Here is a 13,836-nt window from a genome sequence, read left to right as displayed (position 1 = left end):
CTACGCAGAGGCTTAATTATCAGTAGAAGAGGAGAAATGCATAATACCGCCTGCGCAGAGGCGAATTCGGTGAATACATGGAATCGCATTTAAACAAACTTTGCAGGGTTAAACTTACAAGCATTGCGGCGTGAGTTGCCCTGTGTAGGTTGGCACTATGACAAGTGTCATACGCATTTTCTAGCAATTAAGCAATAATTGTCTGTCTTAGAACTGCAAGTAAACAGATATAGTGCAAATACATGTCAACAGTAAACAAGAACATGGTAGTTAAGATTCAGCACCCATACATATTTTAATGTAAGGATAGGTCTGAGGTACCCTCTCATTGCAGTACGTGGGTCTGTTTGTGTAGGTTTGTTATGTTAACCGGTTTATGTAATCTCATCGTAGTGGCTGGTGTGCGCATTGCTTTGCGCGTGTGTTGGTATGTGTAAGTGCTTTGCGTGATCCGGTTCGTAATGTTCATGTGTTTGTTCTGTTTCGGAAATGTCTATTGTGTTCGCCTCAGTGGTACGTGAATCTGGCTGCTGTGTAGGACGCCAAGGCTTGAGGTTGCTTACGCGTGAGCGTGTATTGCGGTTAGAAGCCGTGTATGCATATGATTGCCTGTGCAGGGGGCTATATGGTGTAGCTGTTGTGTTCGCAGTTCGTTATTTCGAATCCTATTCTCCGAGCTGTTGTACGCGAGTAATAAATTCCTAATTATTTACACTGCTAATGTAATGGTTGCTTAGCGGGTCAGTGCCTGCGCAGAGGTCTAGTTATGGTCTCTTGATCGAGTTTATAAGTTATGGCCTGCGCAGGGGTCCTATATTCCAGTCTAGGATTGTGTAGCATTTGGCTTTGTAACTATTCCAGCCGAACGTCTTCTAGGTGCTAGTAGGCCCCTAAGAGGTCCGCTGGTGGGTTAGATCGGAGTGTCTATGCTTCAGTACTAACAAACAGTCCTGTGTGCTCGCTCCATTGCTAATTTTGTCAGCAACTTCGTCATTGTCGTCTTGACTCTCTTATCTGGTCGACCCCCTGCCTTCATACTCCGTACACGTTATATATGTCCTGGGACAGGGTACTGCACCTTGTTGGGTCATGGGTATGGTCCAATGAGGTGTGTTAGCGGTCCGTTGTTTGCGTGAGGGTCATCTGTCCGGTCATCCCCATGTGCAGACGTGGGCTGGCCTGAGGTCTTGTGTACGTCGTGAGTGCGTCGCCTTGTCCGTGGGTGTCACGGTCTGTGTAGTTGGTTGTGGTAGGTGCTGTAGCGGGTGGGTGTCCGTTTATGTGATATGGTCTGGTGGGCCAGACGTTTTGTGGTTCGCCCCCTGTCTCCCGCCCGAGCCGCTGCGCCTCGCCGGCCTCCTTTCGCCTTCCTTGTGTCTCCTGGCCGCCTAAACCTGCCTCTGGTTACGGAGTGCTTAGGTGGTGCCTGAAGGAGTCCGATGTAGTTAGCCTCGTCCAGTGGAACCAGCGTTTGTTATGGCGGTCTCTGAGGTTCGGGGTGTCTGCTTTCATATCCTCGAATGACTTTGTGGCTTCCACCTCCTCTAACCATCTTGTTATGGGGGGGGTATTTGTCTGTTTCCAGAAGATAGGTATGGTCACCTTGGCTGCGTTCAGGAGTCGAGGGATAACCGATCTCTTGTATGTTTGTATCGCCATGGTAGTGTGATGCAGGAGGAATGCAGCCGGGGACTGTGGTAGGAGCTCCTCCGTGACCTCGTGCATTATTGTCCGGATCCTGTCCCAGAACGGTCTGATGCGGGTGCATGTCCACCATAGATGTATAAACGTTCCTGCTTCCTCCCCGCAGCGCCAGCATGTGTCCTGGAGGTCAGGATTTCTTGCGTGTAGCGTCGTCGGCGTCAGGTACCATCTGGTGAGGATCTTGTAGGAGTTTTCTTGGGAGCGTGCCGAACTCTGTGTCTTTTGTATCAGGTTAATGCTTTTGTCCCAGTCCGCGTCTGTCATTGTTTCCTCAAGGTCTTCCTCCCATTTTCCGATGCATGGTGGTGCCAGCAAGTATCTACTCGCGACAAGGGTAGTGTAGATTTGCGAAACGGCTCGAGGTGGTTCCCTGTCTTGCGTGCATAGGAGCTCAAATTGTGTCAAGTCCCTCAGGAGGGAAGGTTTTTGCGGGATGGATCTAGCGTATTGAGCAATTTGTGCTTTTGCTAGGGCGTGTGCGAATGTGTGCGGTCTATCCGGGTATAGTTCTCCCAGTGGTCGAATGTCGAATGGTTGGCGGAGTACATCTCTTATGCGAGGCACCGTATTGTGTCTTGCCAGGCCTATTGTTGGGCCGTATTCTCCAGCCGGGAAGTCCGGGTTTCCCTTCAGGGGCAGGAGTGGGCCTGGGTCCGTAGTCAGATATTGTTTCGTGCCCTGCCCGTGCCACACCTGCATGGTCGCTGCCACGAATGGGTTTGTGATGCGTTTGCTTCTATATGCTGACTTAGGGATCCACGGTAGGGACCTGAGGTCGCACCTGATTATGTCTGCTTCTAGTTGTGTCCACTGTTTGGTGCCGCTAGCTATCGACCAGCTGAGGACTCTGTTGATGTGTGTCGCGTGGTAGTACTTTTCAAAGTCTGGGAGTGCAAGGCCCCCTTTGAGCTTGGGCAGGATCAGTTGGGAGTGTGCTATGCGTGGGGACCTGCCCTTCCAGATAAAGGTGCGGACCTCCTTCTTGAGCGCCAGGAAGAACGTCCGTGGGACTTTGATGGGTACCGTTTGAAATATAAAGAGTAGTTGCGGCAGTAATGTAATTTTCACCGCATTCACTCTACCCAGCCAGGATATGTAGTAGGTTCCCCATCTGTGCAGTTCCTCTGTCGCCTTCCTCAGCATTGGGAGGTAGTTGTGGGTGTAGAGGTCCGACGGGTTAGGCCTTAGCCATATCCCTAGATATTTCATACGGTGTGTACACCAGCGATACGCGTGTTGTGTTTGGATCATGCGTTTGAGAGTTTGGTTAGCGGTTATGTTCAGTATCTCCGATTTCGCGTAGTTAATGCGGAGATTCGAGATGCTGCCGTACATGTCAAATTCCATCTGAATAGCCTGTAGGGAGGTCTCCGGGTCCGTGACCACGAACAGCATGTCATCCGCGTAGGCCAGAGTTTTGTGATGCACTTCTCCGACCATCAGTCCTCGGATTTCCGTGTTGCGTCTGATCCTGTTGAGAAAGGGTTCCAGCGTCAGGGCAAAAAGTATGGGCGAGAGCGGGCACCCCTGCCTGGTGCCGTTGTGAATCTGAAACGGGTCTGTCAGTGCGCCATTGATCCGGATGCGCGCCGTTGGGGTAGTGTACAGCGTCTGCACCCAGGACATGTACTTGGGGCCCGATGCCAAGGGAGCGGAGCGTTTCGAACATCAGGTCCCAGTCCACCCTATCGAACGCTTTCTCTGCGTCTGTGGACAGGAGTAGAGTTGGGGCCTTCTGTGCTTTCGCGTGGACTATGAGGTTCAGGGCTCTGATGGTGTTGTCCCGCACCTCCCTGCCTGGTATGAAGCCCGTGTGATCCGGGTGGATCACGGTGGGCAGCAGCGGTGCCAGGCGTGCCGCCATCACGCTCGCTAGCAGTTTGAGGTCCGTATTCAGAACGGAGATCGGGCGGTAGCTGGGGCATAGTGTCCGGTCCTTATCTTCCTTTGGAAGAAGGGTAATGTTCGCTGAGGTGAATTGGGCCGTTGGTGTGGCCCCGTCCTGGACTGAATTCAGTGCAGCAATGAGTTTCGGTAATAAGGCTCCAGCGAAGGTTTTGTAGTATTGGAGGGGTAGGCCATCCGGTCCCGGTGCTCTGCCCGTTTTCGCTTTTTTGATGGCTTGCGCTAATTCCTCTGGGGTTATAGGAGCTTCTAGTGCTTCCTGGTCTACTTCCCCTATTCCTGGTATGTCTGCCGCAGCTAGGTATCTGCGGATGTCTTCCAATTTTTGGGGCCTCGGATGCTCCGGATCTGTATGTCGGAGACTGTATAGGTTTTGGTAGTACGCATGGAACGCTGTCGAAATCTGTTCCGGTAGGTGTCTGAGGTGTTGTTGTGCATCTTTGATTTTCAGTATATATAGCTGGCTCCTGCGTTGCTTCAGGAGATTTGCTAACAGTCTCCCGCATTTGTCCCCGTGTTCATGGATCATATGTTTGTAATGTTGGTACGAACGTTGGATTGCGCGGTTCAGGTGTGTGGTGAGTTGGGACCGCTTGGTCTGGAGTTCTTCGTATGTCGTCGCGTCTAGGGTGCGTTTGTGTCTGGCCTCTAAGATCTCAATTGCCGCGCTGAGTTCATGTATCGTCTGTATCGCCCTCTTCTTACGGGTCGCACATATCGCGATGAGCCGGCCCCGGATAACTGTTTTGTGCGCTTCCCAGCACGTCAGTGGGGTGACTTCGTCTGTTTCGTTGTCCTCGAAGTACTCCTGGATGTGTTGATGCATCTGGTCTACAACCGTGATGTCTGAGAGCAGTGATTTGTTCAATCGCCATGACATTTGTCTGGGTCTGTGTAGCGGTGACTTCATCTGTATGCGGATTGGGCTGTGGTCCGACCATGTCATCGGTAGGATTTCTGCGGCACTGAGCAGGGCTAGGTTGCGGTGAGGCATCAGGAAGTAATCCAGTCTTGTATAGGTCGCGTGTGTCGTTGAATAGAACGTGTAATCCCTGGTGGAGGGGTGTAGCGCCCGCCAGCAGTCCGCCAGCTGGTGGAGGTGTAGGAGGCGAAGTGTGTTGGCGTGCCTGTTGTATGGTGTGTTCCCATGCGAGGCCGTCGAGTCCTGGTCCGGATGGATCGCCAGGTTAAGATCTCCGCCCATGATCAAGGTGCCCTCCGCAAATTTCATCAGGGTGTTTAATGCGGCACGTAGGAAGTGGTATTGTTTCGTGTTCGGAGCGTACACATTAGCGAACGTGTACGTTTGGTCTAGAATTGTGCCTTTCGTGAAGAGGTACCTGCCTTGTTTGCATCGTACGGTGGCTTGCTCAACGTACGGGACATGGCGGGAGAAGAGGATGCATACTCCCTGCGAGCGTCGGTTTGGGTTGTGGCTGAAATATCCCATTGGATAGTTGCGATCCTTCAAGGCTGGTGCCCTGCCTTCCTGGAAGTGCGTTTCCTGGAGGAACGCTATCGAGGCTTTGTAGTGTTTCAGGTCGCGCAGTAGTCTGGAGCGTTTCTCCCTGACGTTCAGGCCGCGGACGTTGTAGGAGACCATACATAAGTCCTCCCTAGCGTATCCGCCCGGTCCCGGTGTCGGCATCGTCCGGGCGAGGTCCAGGGAGCGAAGTGGGCTAGCCTTGTGTGTACGTGTGTCACTACGTGCTGTCGGTGGTGCGTCTGGGTTCAGAATGGAGCTGTATCTGTGTTTACTGTCGGTTAGGTCTGTTAAGTCTAGGATATCGGACAAGCGTCCCGATTTACCGGTCCCTAGGTCGCCCCGAGTGGGGTGCCTGTGTCGGTGTCAGGAGTGATGTGTCCTCTACCAGTTGGGGGTTGTTTTGTCCTATGCCTGTGGGGGAGTCTGGTTATCTGTCCGACCAGATTCGGTCCGTCGATTCCGTGGCAGCGCGGAATGTGGTACCGTGTGTGGTATGTGGAGTGTAGTCACTCGTCCCCTTGGTGGCTATGTAGGTGGAGCGGCCGCTCCGTCCTTTCTGTATAGAGCATATGTGGGTCTGCGTGTGTGTGCCATGCATATTGCTATGTGTCGCGTCTCTATGTTTAAATAGCTCTCTGTTTTACTGTGGTGTCTCTCGGTCTGTATATTATGTCCCTGGCGAGGCCTCAGTTTGGGAGTTCCTACTTGGGTGCATGCGCGTCGTAGCTGTGTTGCAGGCGGGGCTGGGTGGTTAGTAGGTGGTTGTGTGCTCGTGGGGTTACGGGGTGAGTGTATATTAATGTTCAGGCTAGTGGCTATGTTCGGAGGTTCGGAGGTTAGGCTCTTTGCGGCCCATCACTCCGGTATGTCTTCGTGGTTGCCTCTACCCTGGTCTGTCGGGTTTCCTATTGCTATATCTACTGCAATGAAAGTAGTTAAGGCAAGGCCTTGTAGGCAAGCCAATCTTTGGGCTGTCGCTAGGTCTGTCTTGATGCAATCATCATTCATGTATTTTTTTTTGTTTTCCCTCCCCCCCCCGTGTTCCCACCCCTTTCTTCCCCCCCCCCTCTTCATACCTCCCCCCTTTCCTGTCCCCCTCCCTACCACCCCCCTTGACATCTGTGTGTGTTGCCTCGGGGCGTCTATCTCACGTCTCCCCTTATTGCCACCTGGCCTCTTTCTCCGCCCAGCTTCCACCGTCCGGTATTCGGCCACTTGTCTCCTATCTATCCCCCCCCTCCGTTACCCACTCTCGTGTCCAACCCTCCCAGGCATCCCCCCCTCCCCTGAGCGTATGCAGCCCCCCCCCACGTCACTCCCGTTCTGCCCCACCCCCAGCGAGGGACGCGGGCCGTCCAACGCCGACAGCGTGTAGAAATGTACAGAAGGGGGCAGTGCGTAATGGTCCGTTAAGTTACCCACGAAATTAAATACATATAAACCTTGACAATGCTGAACCAACCGAAGTAGGCTGATAAGGAGCGCCTAGATTGTAAAAGTGGGCAAACAGTCAGGAGCCGGTATGTAGGCAGGCAACCGAAGGGAGAGTCCCTGTATGCCTTAGTAGTATCGCTTCTAGTCCATGACCTTACTTGGTGGGAAAGTCCGTCCGTCTTCGGCTCAGAGTAACCCGGGGTGCCTTTCTAACCCCCCTCACCGTGGGCATGTTCGTTGTTGTGTCCCGAGTTAAGTGCCGTGTGTGGCCCCCAGTCCAACAGCTCACAGCATATCAGTAGCAGTTCAGAGTACTTGTATGCCTGCCCGGCCTTAGCAATGCCAGTGAAGATGCTGGACCCCGTCCCCCTCCCCAAGTGTCCTGAGCAGCTCCCCCCCATGGCTCTGCAAGTGCGGATCAGTGCCCTAGAGCCGAAACCCCATGTTGCGTGGTGTGTCGTGGACTCTTGTTCCCGTATCCCCGTTCCCCACCCCATTTTTGGTCTATGTGGCCAGTTTGTGGCTGCGTGTCTCCCCAAGTAGTACTCACGGTTTGCAAGTCCTCTGTGCTGCTAGCAGGTTCTCAACCTAGGGCTCCCGCTTCTCCGGCCGGCAGCCTGCTAGTTCTCTTGTTCGCGCCTTGCCGGGCCCGGACTCCGGTCCCTGCGGCGTTGTTGCTGGGGTCTTTGAGGACCTTGGTCCGGTCTGCGCGGCTGCTGAGGTCCTGGCGGGAGCTGGAAAAACGATCTTGCCAGCCAATCTGGAACTTGAAGCGGTGGGAGGCCCATGGTGCGGAGGAAACCCGGGAGATCTTCAGGCCTTCTCACCACCAGTTGGTCTGGGCCGTGCCTGGCCGAGAGGGAGAATGGGTAGCCCCATCTGTATGGTATTCCTGCCTGTTGCAGCGCGGATGTTACTGGGCGTAGGGCTCTCCTAGCCTGCAGGGTGTACCTGGATAAATCTTGGTATACTGATACGTTCTGGTTTTCGAAGCGGATGGTACCCATGCGGCGAGCTGTGCGCAGTATGTCTTCTTTCAGCTGATAATTGTCTAGGCAGCACACAATGTCTCTGGGTGGTTCTCCCGGCCCCGGCAAGGGTCGCAGTGCCCTATGCGCTCTGACTATGCCGAGTCTGGGCATTTGTGGGCCCCCCTGTATCTGGGCGAACAGGCGCTGCAGCGTGTCAGGTATGTGTTCTGCAGGGCCACCCTCTCTCACCCCGCGGATCCGTAGATTCATCCTGCGGCCGCGGTTGTCTAAGTCATCTATCCACGTGGCTAGGTTGGCTGTGTCTGCTTCCTGGCTGGCCACGGCCGAATTAGTGTGTTCCAAGTCCGTGCGGAGTGACCTGGCCTCAGACTCCACCACTGACATCCGGGCTTCCACATTAGTCAGGTCAGTGCGGAGTTGAGCCACCTCCTCCCTCACCACGCGGCCCAGCCGTTCAGATAGGGCCTCAAAGTCTGCCTTAGTGAGCAGATTAGGGAGTATGGCCTTCCACTCACTCTCCTGTGGGGGCTGTACCTCTGATGCGGTGGATGGTGCTGGCGACATCCTAGCCAGCGTGGAGGGGAAGGAATCCATGTCCTGGCTTGCGGCCTCCTCCTCCCGCTGTGGTGAACGGGCGCGAGTTGTGGCTTGGAGGTAAGAGCGGATAGAGTGCTCCCCTTCGCGCCCCGAGGGTCTCGGGGTGCCGGTGGGGTCGGATTGCTTCCTAGTGCGACCCATATCTGTGTGTGGACGGGCTTGGTGCCGGTATTATAGCAGTGTTATTGCGGGTGCCACGAGGAGCTCCGGAGTTAGGCGTCCATCTTCCTCGGCTGCCGGACACGCCCCCCCCATTGGTACTTTTGTATATGGCACTTCAGACACAGTCGAAGCTGTCGAAGCGGTCGAAGCTGTCGAAGTTACCGAAGTCGTCGAAGCGGCCGGTATCGGACAAAGGACCACGTGGCGGCGGCCATTTTAACTTCGAACACCGCCGACCCTTAACATCAACTCCACTTCGACACTTCGACCAAAGTCGAAGTACAGGCACACTTCGAATGGGACTTAGCCGTTTTTATGCCGGGAATTGACCGACCGCACAGCCCAAATCTATGGAACTGTTTTGGGCAAGAAAATGTGCTTGCGGTCGGTCATAAAAGGACTTCCGTGTAACTTTTGATCCACTGGAGGGATTTGCCTGAATTTTGGAAGTGTTTATGTTTAAAGTATGCTGAGTCTGAATATGTGATTTGTATGTGAATGTGATGTATGGTTTTGAAGTTACAGATATTGTGTAAAAGTTATGTTTTAAACTGTATAATAAGTGGATTATCTCTCAGGCTAAGGGGAGGGGATGTGTGGGTTGTACCATATCTCGGATTGGTTATTTTATGCCTCCCCCTGGGTGTGGCCTGTATGTGTGAGATGGAAATAAAAGCCAGGCTGGATGAGCCAGTCCAGAGTTCCTGTTTTAACCCTCAAAGTGAAGTGTCGTCTCATTATTGGGGGAAGGATTGATTGCATGCTGTTCCAGTTGACTGCTAGGAGTGTAAGCCTATTCGTATGGTTCCTATTCAACGGTCTACAGCATTCATATGCTTGAGAAGATTCATATGCTGAATCGGTTCGGTGATTGTGGTGTCTGCCAGAGTGCTTGGAGTCCTCAGGAAGCGCTAGGAGCATCCATTAACGGAGGTACCCAGTCGGGGTGCCAGGCGATCCGTTACACTTTCTAAATATTACAAGGTCCCATTGTAAGCTAAGGTTTAGACGTGTCAGAAAATAGATTTAAAGGTATATTGCCGCCCCACAGTCTGGTTAAAACCAAAGAAAATGCTTTGAACTGACACGTCTGGCAATTGATAGCAGTCATTGTAGATAAGCAAATTAGGTCAGAATCGTCATCAAAATTAGTTAACTTTTTCGAGGACAAGAAATTTGGTGACGTAAGGGCGCCATCTATTGACCAAAAACAAGATAATACTAGATAAACTAGACACACCTACAGTTTCTTATTCGTCAGATCAACTAATGACGTACAGAACGTTTGGCCCTTTAAAAAGTAAGGACAAAGGGGAGATATTCAGGGAGATCCAACTCTCATACTCTTTGACTCAACTCAAGAAACACCTCCTGAACACTAAGAATTTTACTACAACTATCTAACCAACACCACTTTCCTATTACTTACACACATCCTATACACATCAATCATACTTCCATTCAAGTTCCTGGTACTATCTAATCATCTGACTGGTAATTATGCTGGTTTTATTTAATTAATTTAAATAAATTAAAATTTTACTAATAGCAGGAATATATGCCTGGATAAATTGGCTAGATTTCATAATTAGAAATCTTAGTTAATTAAACAATATATGGTTATAAAATTCCATTACTGCAGGTGGAATAAACAATAATTATATATTAATGGTAATATTTACCAACAGGTTAGCATGCCACATTTATCCAGATGTATTGATTTGCTCTGGAATAAGATAGCGTATATTATGTAGAGTTAAAAATGTTGGTAACATCTGGTAGATTACTCTTATTGCATGGTTCCATGGAATGGTTAATAATATGAACATTGCATTAATTAAAAGTGCATGGTAATAGGATATTATATGCCTAGGAGGATCTAGCCAGCATTGAAAGGGTTACCCAGTTGATCTAACTGTTAGCCAAGATTTTATGACTTTTCGCTGTGCTGTGTGTTCTGATGAAGTTCTGTGAAGTTAGTTTTTTTTTTTTTTTTTGTGTGTGAAGTACCCGATCATAAATTGTTAAGTCTTGACAGTTGGTTGCTCTTAGCCGCTGGATTTGTTTAAACCATTGCCATATTTTGTATACCAATGTTATACTAAATACTCACTGATTATTATCATGCATGTTACATATAATTATTTTATTATTATTGTCACAATGAATTATATTTTTATAAAAAAATTGTGATTTATTGTATGGTGTAAAAATTATCATAATGATCGTTCTCTATGATCTAAGAGAATTAAATAGTGGGTAATTCTCGATATAAATCTGATATAATAAAATTATTAAATACATTTTTGATAATTTTTATGAAAATATTTTCACCCCATAAATATCCCCACACAATCTAACATGGAAGGGCCTACAAAATAACCATAATATACTAATAAAATCCTCTGACAATGGAGGTAACTATGTTGAAATTACTGTGCTCCTATTAAACAGCACAGAGGAAAGTATGATATTTAATTAACTGCATCTTCCTTGCAACAGTTGAAAGACATACTTCTAGAGCGCTTGAACAATGGCCTTATGAAATATGAATTTGACTGTCTATCTCCCACTATAGCAACATTTTACAATCCACCTTAGGTTAAAAAAAGCACCAAATATGCAGAAGGACTAACTGTGTACGATAACAATAATATTAGACAAAATGTAAGTGTATGCTGTGTTCTGTGCTCCTTTGTAGAAATTAGCCTCTGGAACCCTGTAGCATTTGTATATCTTCAGAATCCATTAAAATGTATTATGCAGCTTGGATGTTAAAGCTCTTTACAGCTCCATCCCTCGGATACGAGTGACTATACACACAATTTTAAGCAAAATTGTTAAAACAATGTTGGGCTTTGTACAGGAGTAACATCAGAATTCCGAAATTTACAATTTTATTACACTACTTAGTACTTCAGGTCCTTTAAGATCAGGATTCTGGAGAATATATTTGCTCAGTGAGAGTGATTAGAGAAACACGCAATGTCAGATATATGAAGATGGAACACTGTGGGGATGCCAAAAACTTTGGATTTTGTGGTGTGGCAAAGATGCCTCTGCCACAAGCTCCTGGAGGAGCCTGCTGGCTAGCCTCCTGCCCAAGGACTATGGTCTATGTTACAGCCTTTTAATGTACTTGTTTTGTGTGGTTTCCCTTTCTGTTCGGGAACCAAACAAACACACGAATTGCGGACGACCTCTGGGCTTGTTAACCTTATTGACCTCTCCTGACACCTCAATCATCACTTTCACACTATGTATCCTAAGTGTTCGGCTGGCTGGCCACCACTCGTATGCCAAGGCAAATCCAAACCACCAAACATATCCGAGTGCTTTTTAGATATGATAGGCACTCCGATCATGTATTTTTGGGGATAATTTGGGGGGTGTTGTAAATTGTTGTATTTTTCTGTACGTGGAGATAATTGAGTTTGTACAGTTCCTGACTCAATTATCTCTCAGGCACAGGGGAGGAGTTTACGGTTTGTATAAATTGTGAGTGCTTGCCTGCATTAAACAGATCTACTCCCAGCATTATGTCTCGACAAATGTGTGTGGAGGGGGAGGCAATACCTGCGATATTCTCTGTAGGAGGGCTTTGACCACTGGGAGCTGGATCCAGGACACTGGTCAAGGGTGGGAAGCAATGGCGAGATACCAGCCAAGCTGTGGCGGCTAGGGGTTGAAGTGCTGATGGTGTCCCGGCAATAGTTAGGAAGCGTGTTTGGCAGAGGTACCCAGTTGGGGTACCAGGCGGTCCGCCACAAAGACTAATTAGGGAAGGCCCACATTTAATTACGGGATGGGAGGAACTTCATGTACACATTATCCCTGCTCTTTTCTTTTTGAATTAGCCACAAAACAGAGGCTTTAGATCAGCAGTTGTCCCTGATGAAGCGGCTTTTAGAAGCGGCAAAACGTGTGTCTGACCATTAAATCACTGTACCAGCACACCTATACATATAGGGAGATTTAGTGCTTAGAATGATTAGGGAATGGATGGTTATTTGGAAAGCTGGGTTTGGAAGTGTAATGTCAATCGGGGTACTAATTCTTAGACTTGAAACCAGAAAGGAACACTACGTCATTATGAATGCAAATGTATATACCCAATACTAAACTTTAGGTTTAGTTTTTAGGTCCCAGAACTCTACCTGCAGGAGAAAAAATAAATATATTTGTTTTATTTACATTTTCAACCTCACAGTGACTGTCTCCATGGCTGGCCCTGCCTCTTTGGCTGAGATATTAGAGATTGATGATCAATGCATGATGACTATTGGTCAATGCAATGCTTTCCCATATAAAATCACTGACAGACTAGTGTCTCTGTGTTTTACATTGCTCTTTCCTTGGAAGCGCCTCTAGTGGCCGAGTGACCGCACAATGGCAATGCTTTCAGCTGCAGGGATAAAACATGGGAGGAAATGGTACCTTGCCCCCATAATTGAGATGAAGTGATCTGGGTGCTACTGTGTCCCTTTAAGAACTCTTTAAATCTAGCATGCTTCTAAGGAAAGGATCAATTTATATTCATTGTGGAAACCAACAAACAGAATGTAGATACTTAGATACCTTTTGGTATAATTATTTCAAGTATCGTTTGGGAGCTTGATCAGCCTCTAAACATAGCTATTAATATTTCAATAAAGGTTGCCGTGCTATGTTTCTTTAAATGGCAAATTGCCAGTGAATAGTGCAGGCTTTATATTTTAAAGTACTGTATTCCCACTGTTAGATAGATTCATCCAGCTCCAGATGTCTATTAAATAATGAAATTGAATCGAAACACAATTTCCTGTGAGCTGCAATATACTACCAAATCACTTTTTACCTTAACTTTGGATAACCCTCAGAATTGGCTCTATGATTACACACTACTCAACTTTTTCCACCAGTACATTTTGGTCAACATAATGGATAACAAAGTAAGACTAATTTTAATATAGGTTTTGGGACAGACTAATGTAATAATACAAATAAAGTTTAAATTAATAGTTTGGTCCTCCCAATACCCGTATGTATATGCTTAGCAGTAGACACTCAAAAGGTCCTCTAGATGATATATGTGGAAAGATATTTATTTCTCGATCTATTTTTATACATTTTATTAAAGGGGATCTACAGTGTTAGGAATACATAGATGGATTTCTAATATAGTGCCCTCATGTCCCACCCGTCTCCACCTCCACCCCCTTAGAATATAAAGGTTTAAAAAATAAAAATAAAAACATTCATAAACTCACCCAGTTCCAGCGTTGATCTTGGTTTGGGCGCCTATAGTGTCCCTTTCACTTTGTATGGTTTATTGACAGTGTGTGTTAGATAGGATAAGGGTAGATTCCCCATCCTTCAAAAGTGAGTCTTTTCCTGTGTACCTTTGTATTACATAGAATACCTAAATAAGCATTTAAGCTAACTAAAAGAATTGTATAATTGTTAGATCACTTGAACCTAAATAGAGAAGAAGAAAAAGAAAGAGAGAGAGAGAGAGAGAGAGAGAGAGAGAGAGAGAGAGAGAGAGAGAGAGAGAGAGAGAGAAAGGGGTATGTG

The 13,836-nt window shown here is 48.1% G+C and overlaps 1 protein-coding gene across 4 annotated transcripts in view; it reads right to left on the bottom strand.

The window, feature by feature from the left end:
• LOC134608848 (growth factor receptor-bound protein 10-like) overlaps positions 1–13,836 on the bottom strand; it is a 568,153-nt gene that overhangs the window by 129,252 nt on the left and 425,065 nt on the right. The gene's annotated exons all lie outside the window — the stretch shown is intronic.

This window comes from Pelobates fuscus, chromosome 4 (assembly GCF_036172605.1).
Source record: "Pelobates fuscus isolate aPelFus1 chromosome 4, aPelFus1.pri, whole genome shotgun sequence".
NCBI classification, from domain to species: domain Eukaryota; kingdom Metazoa; phylum Chordata; class Amphibia; order Anura; family Pelobatidae; genus Pelobates; species Pelobates fuscus.
Note: the sequence above shows the minus strand (reverse complement) of the source record. Positions and strands in the feature narration are given on the sequence as shown.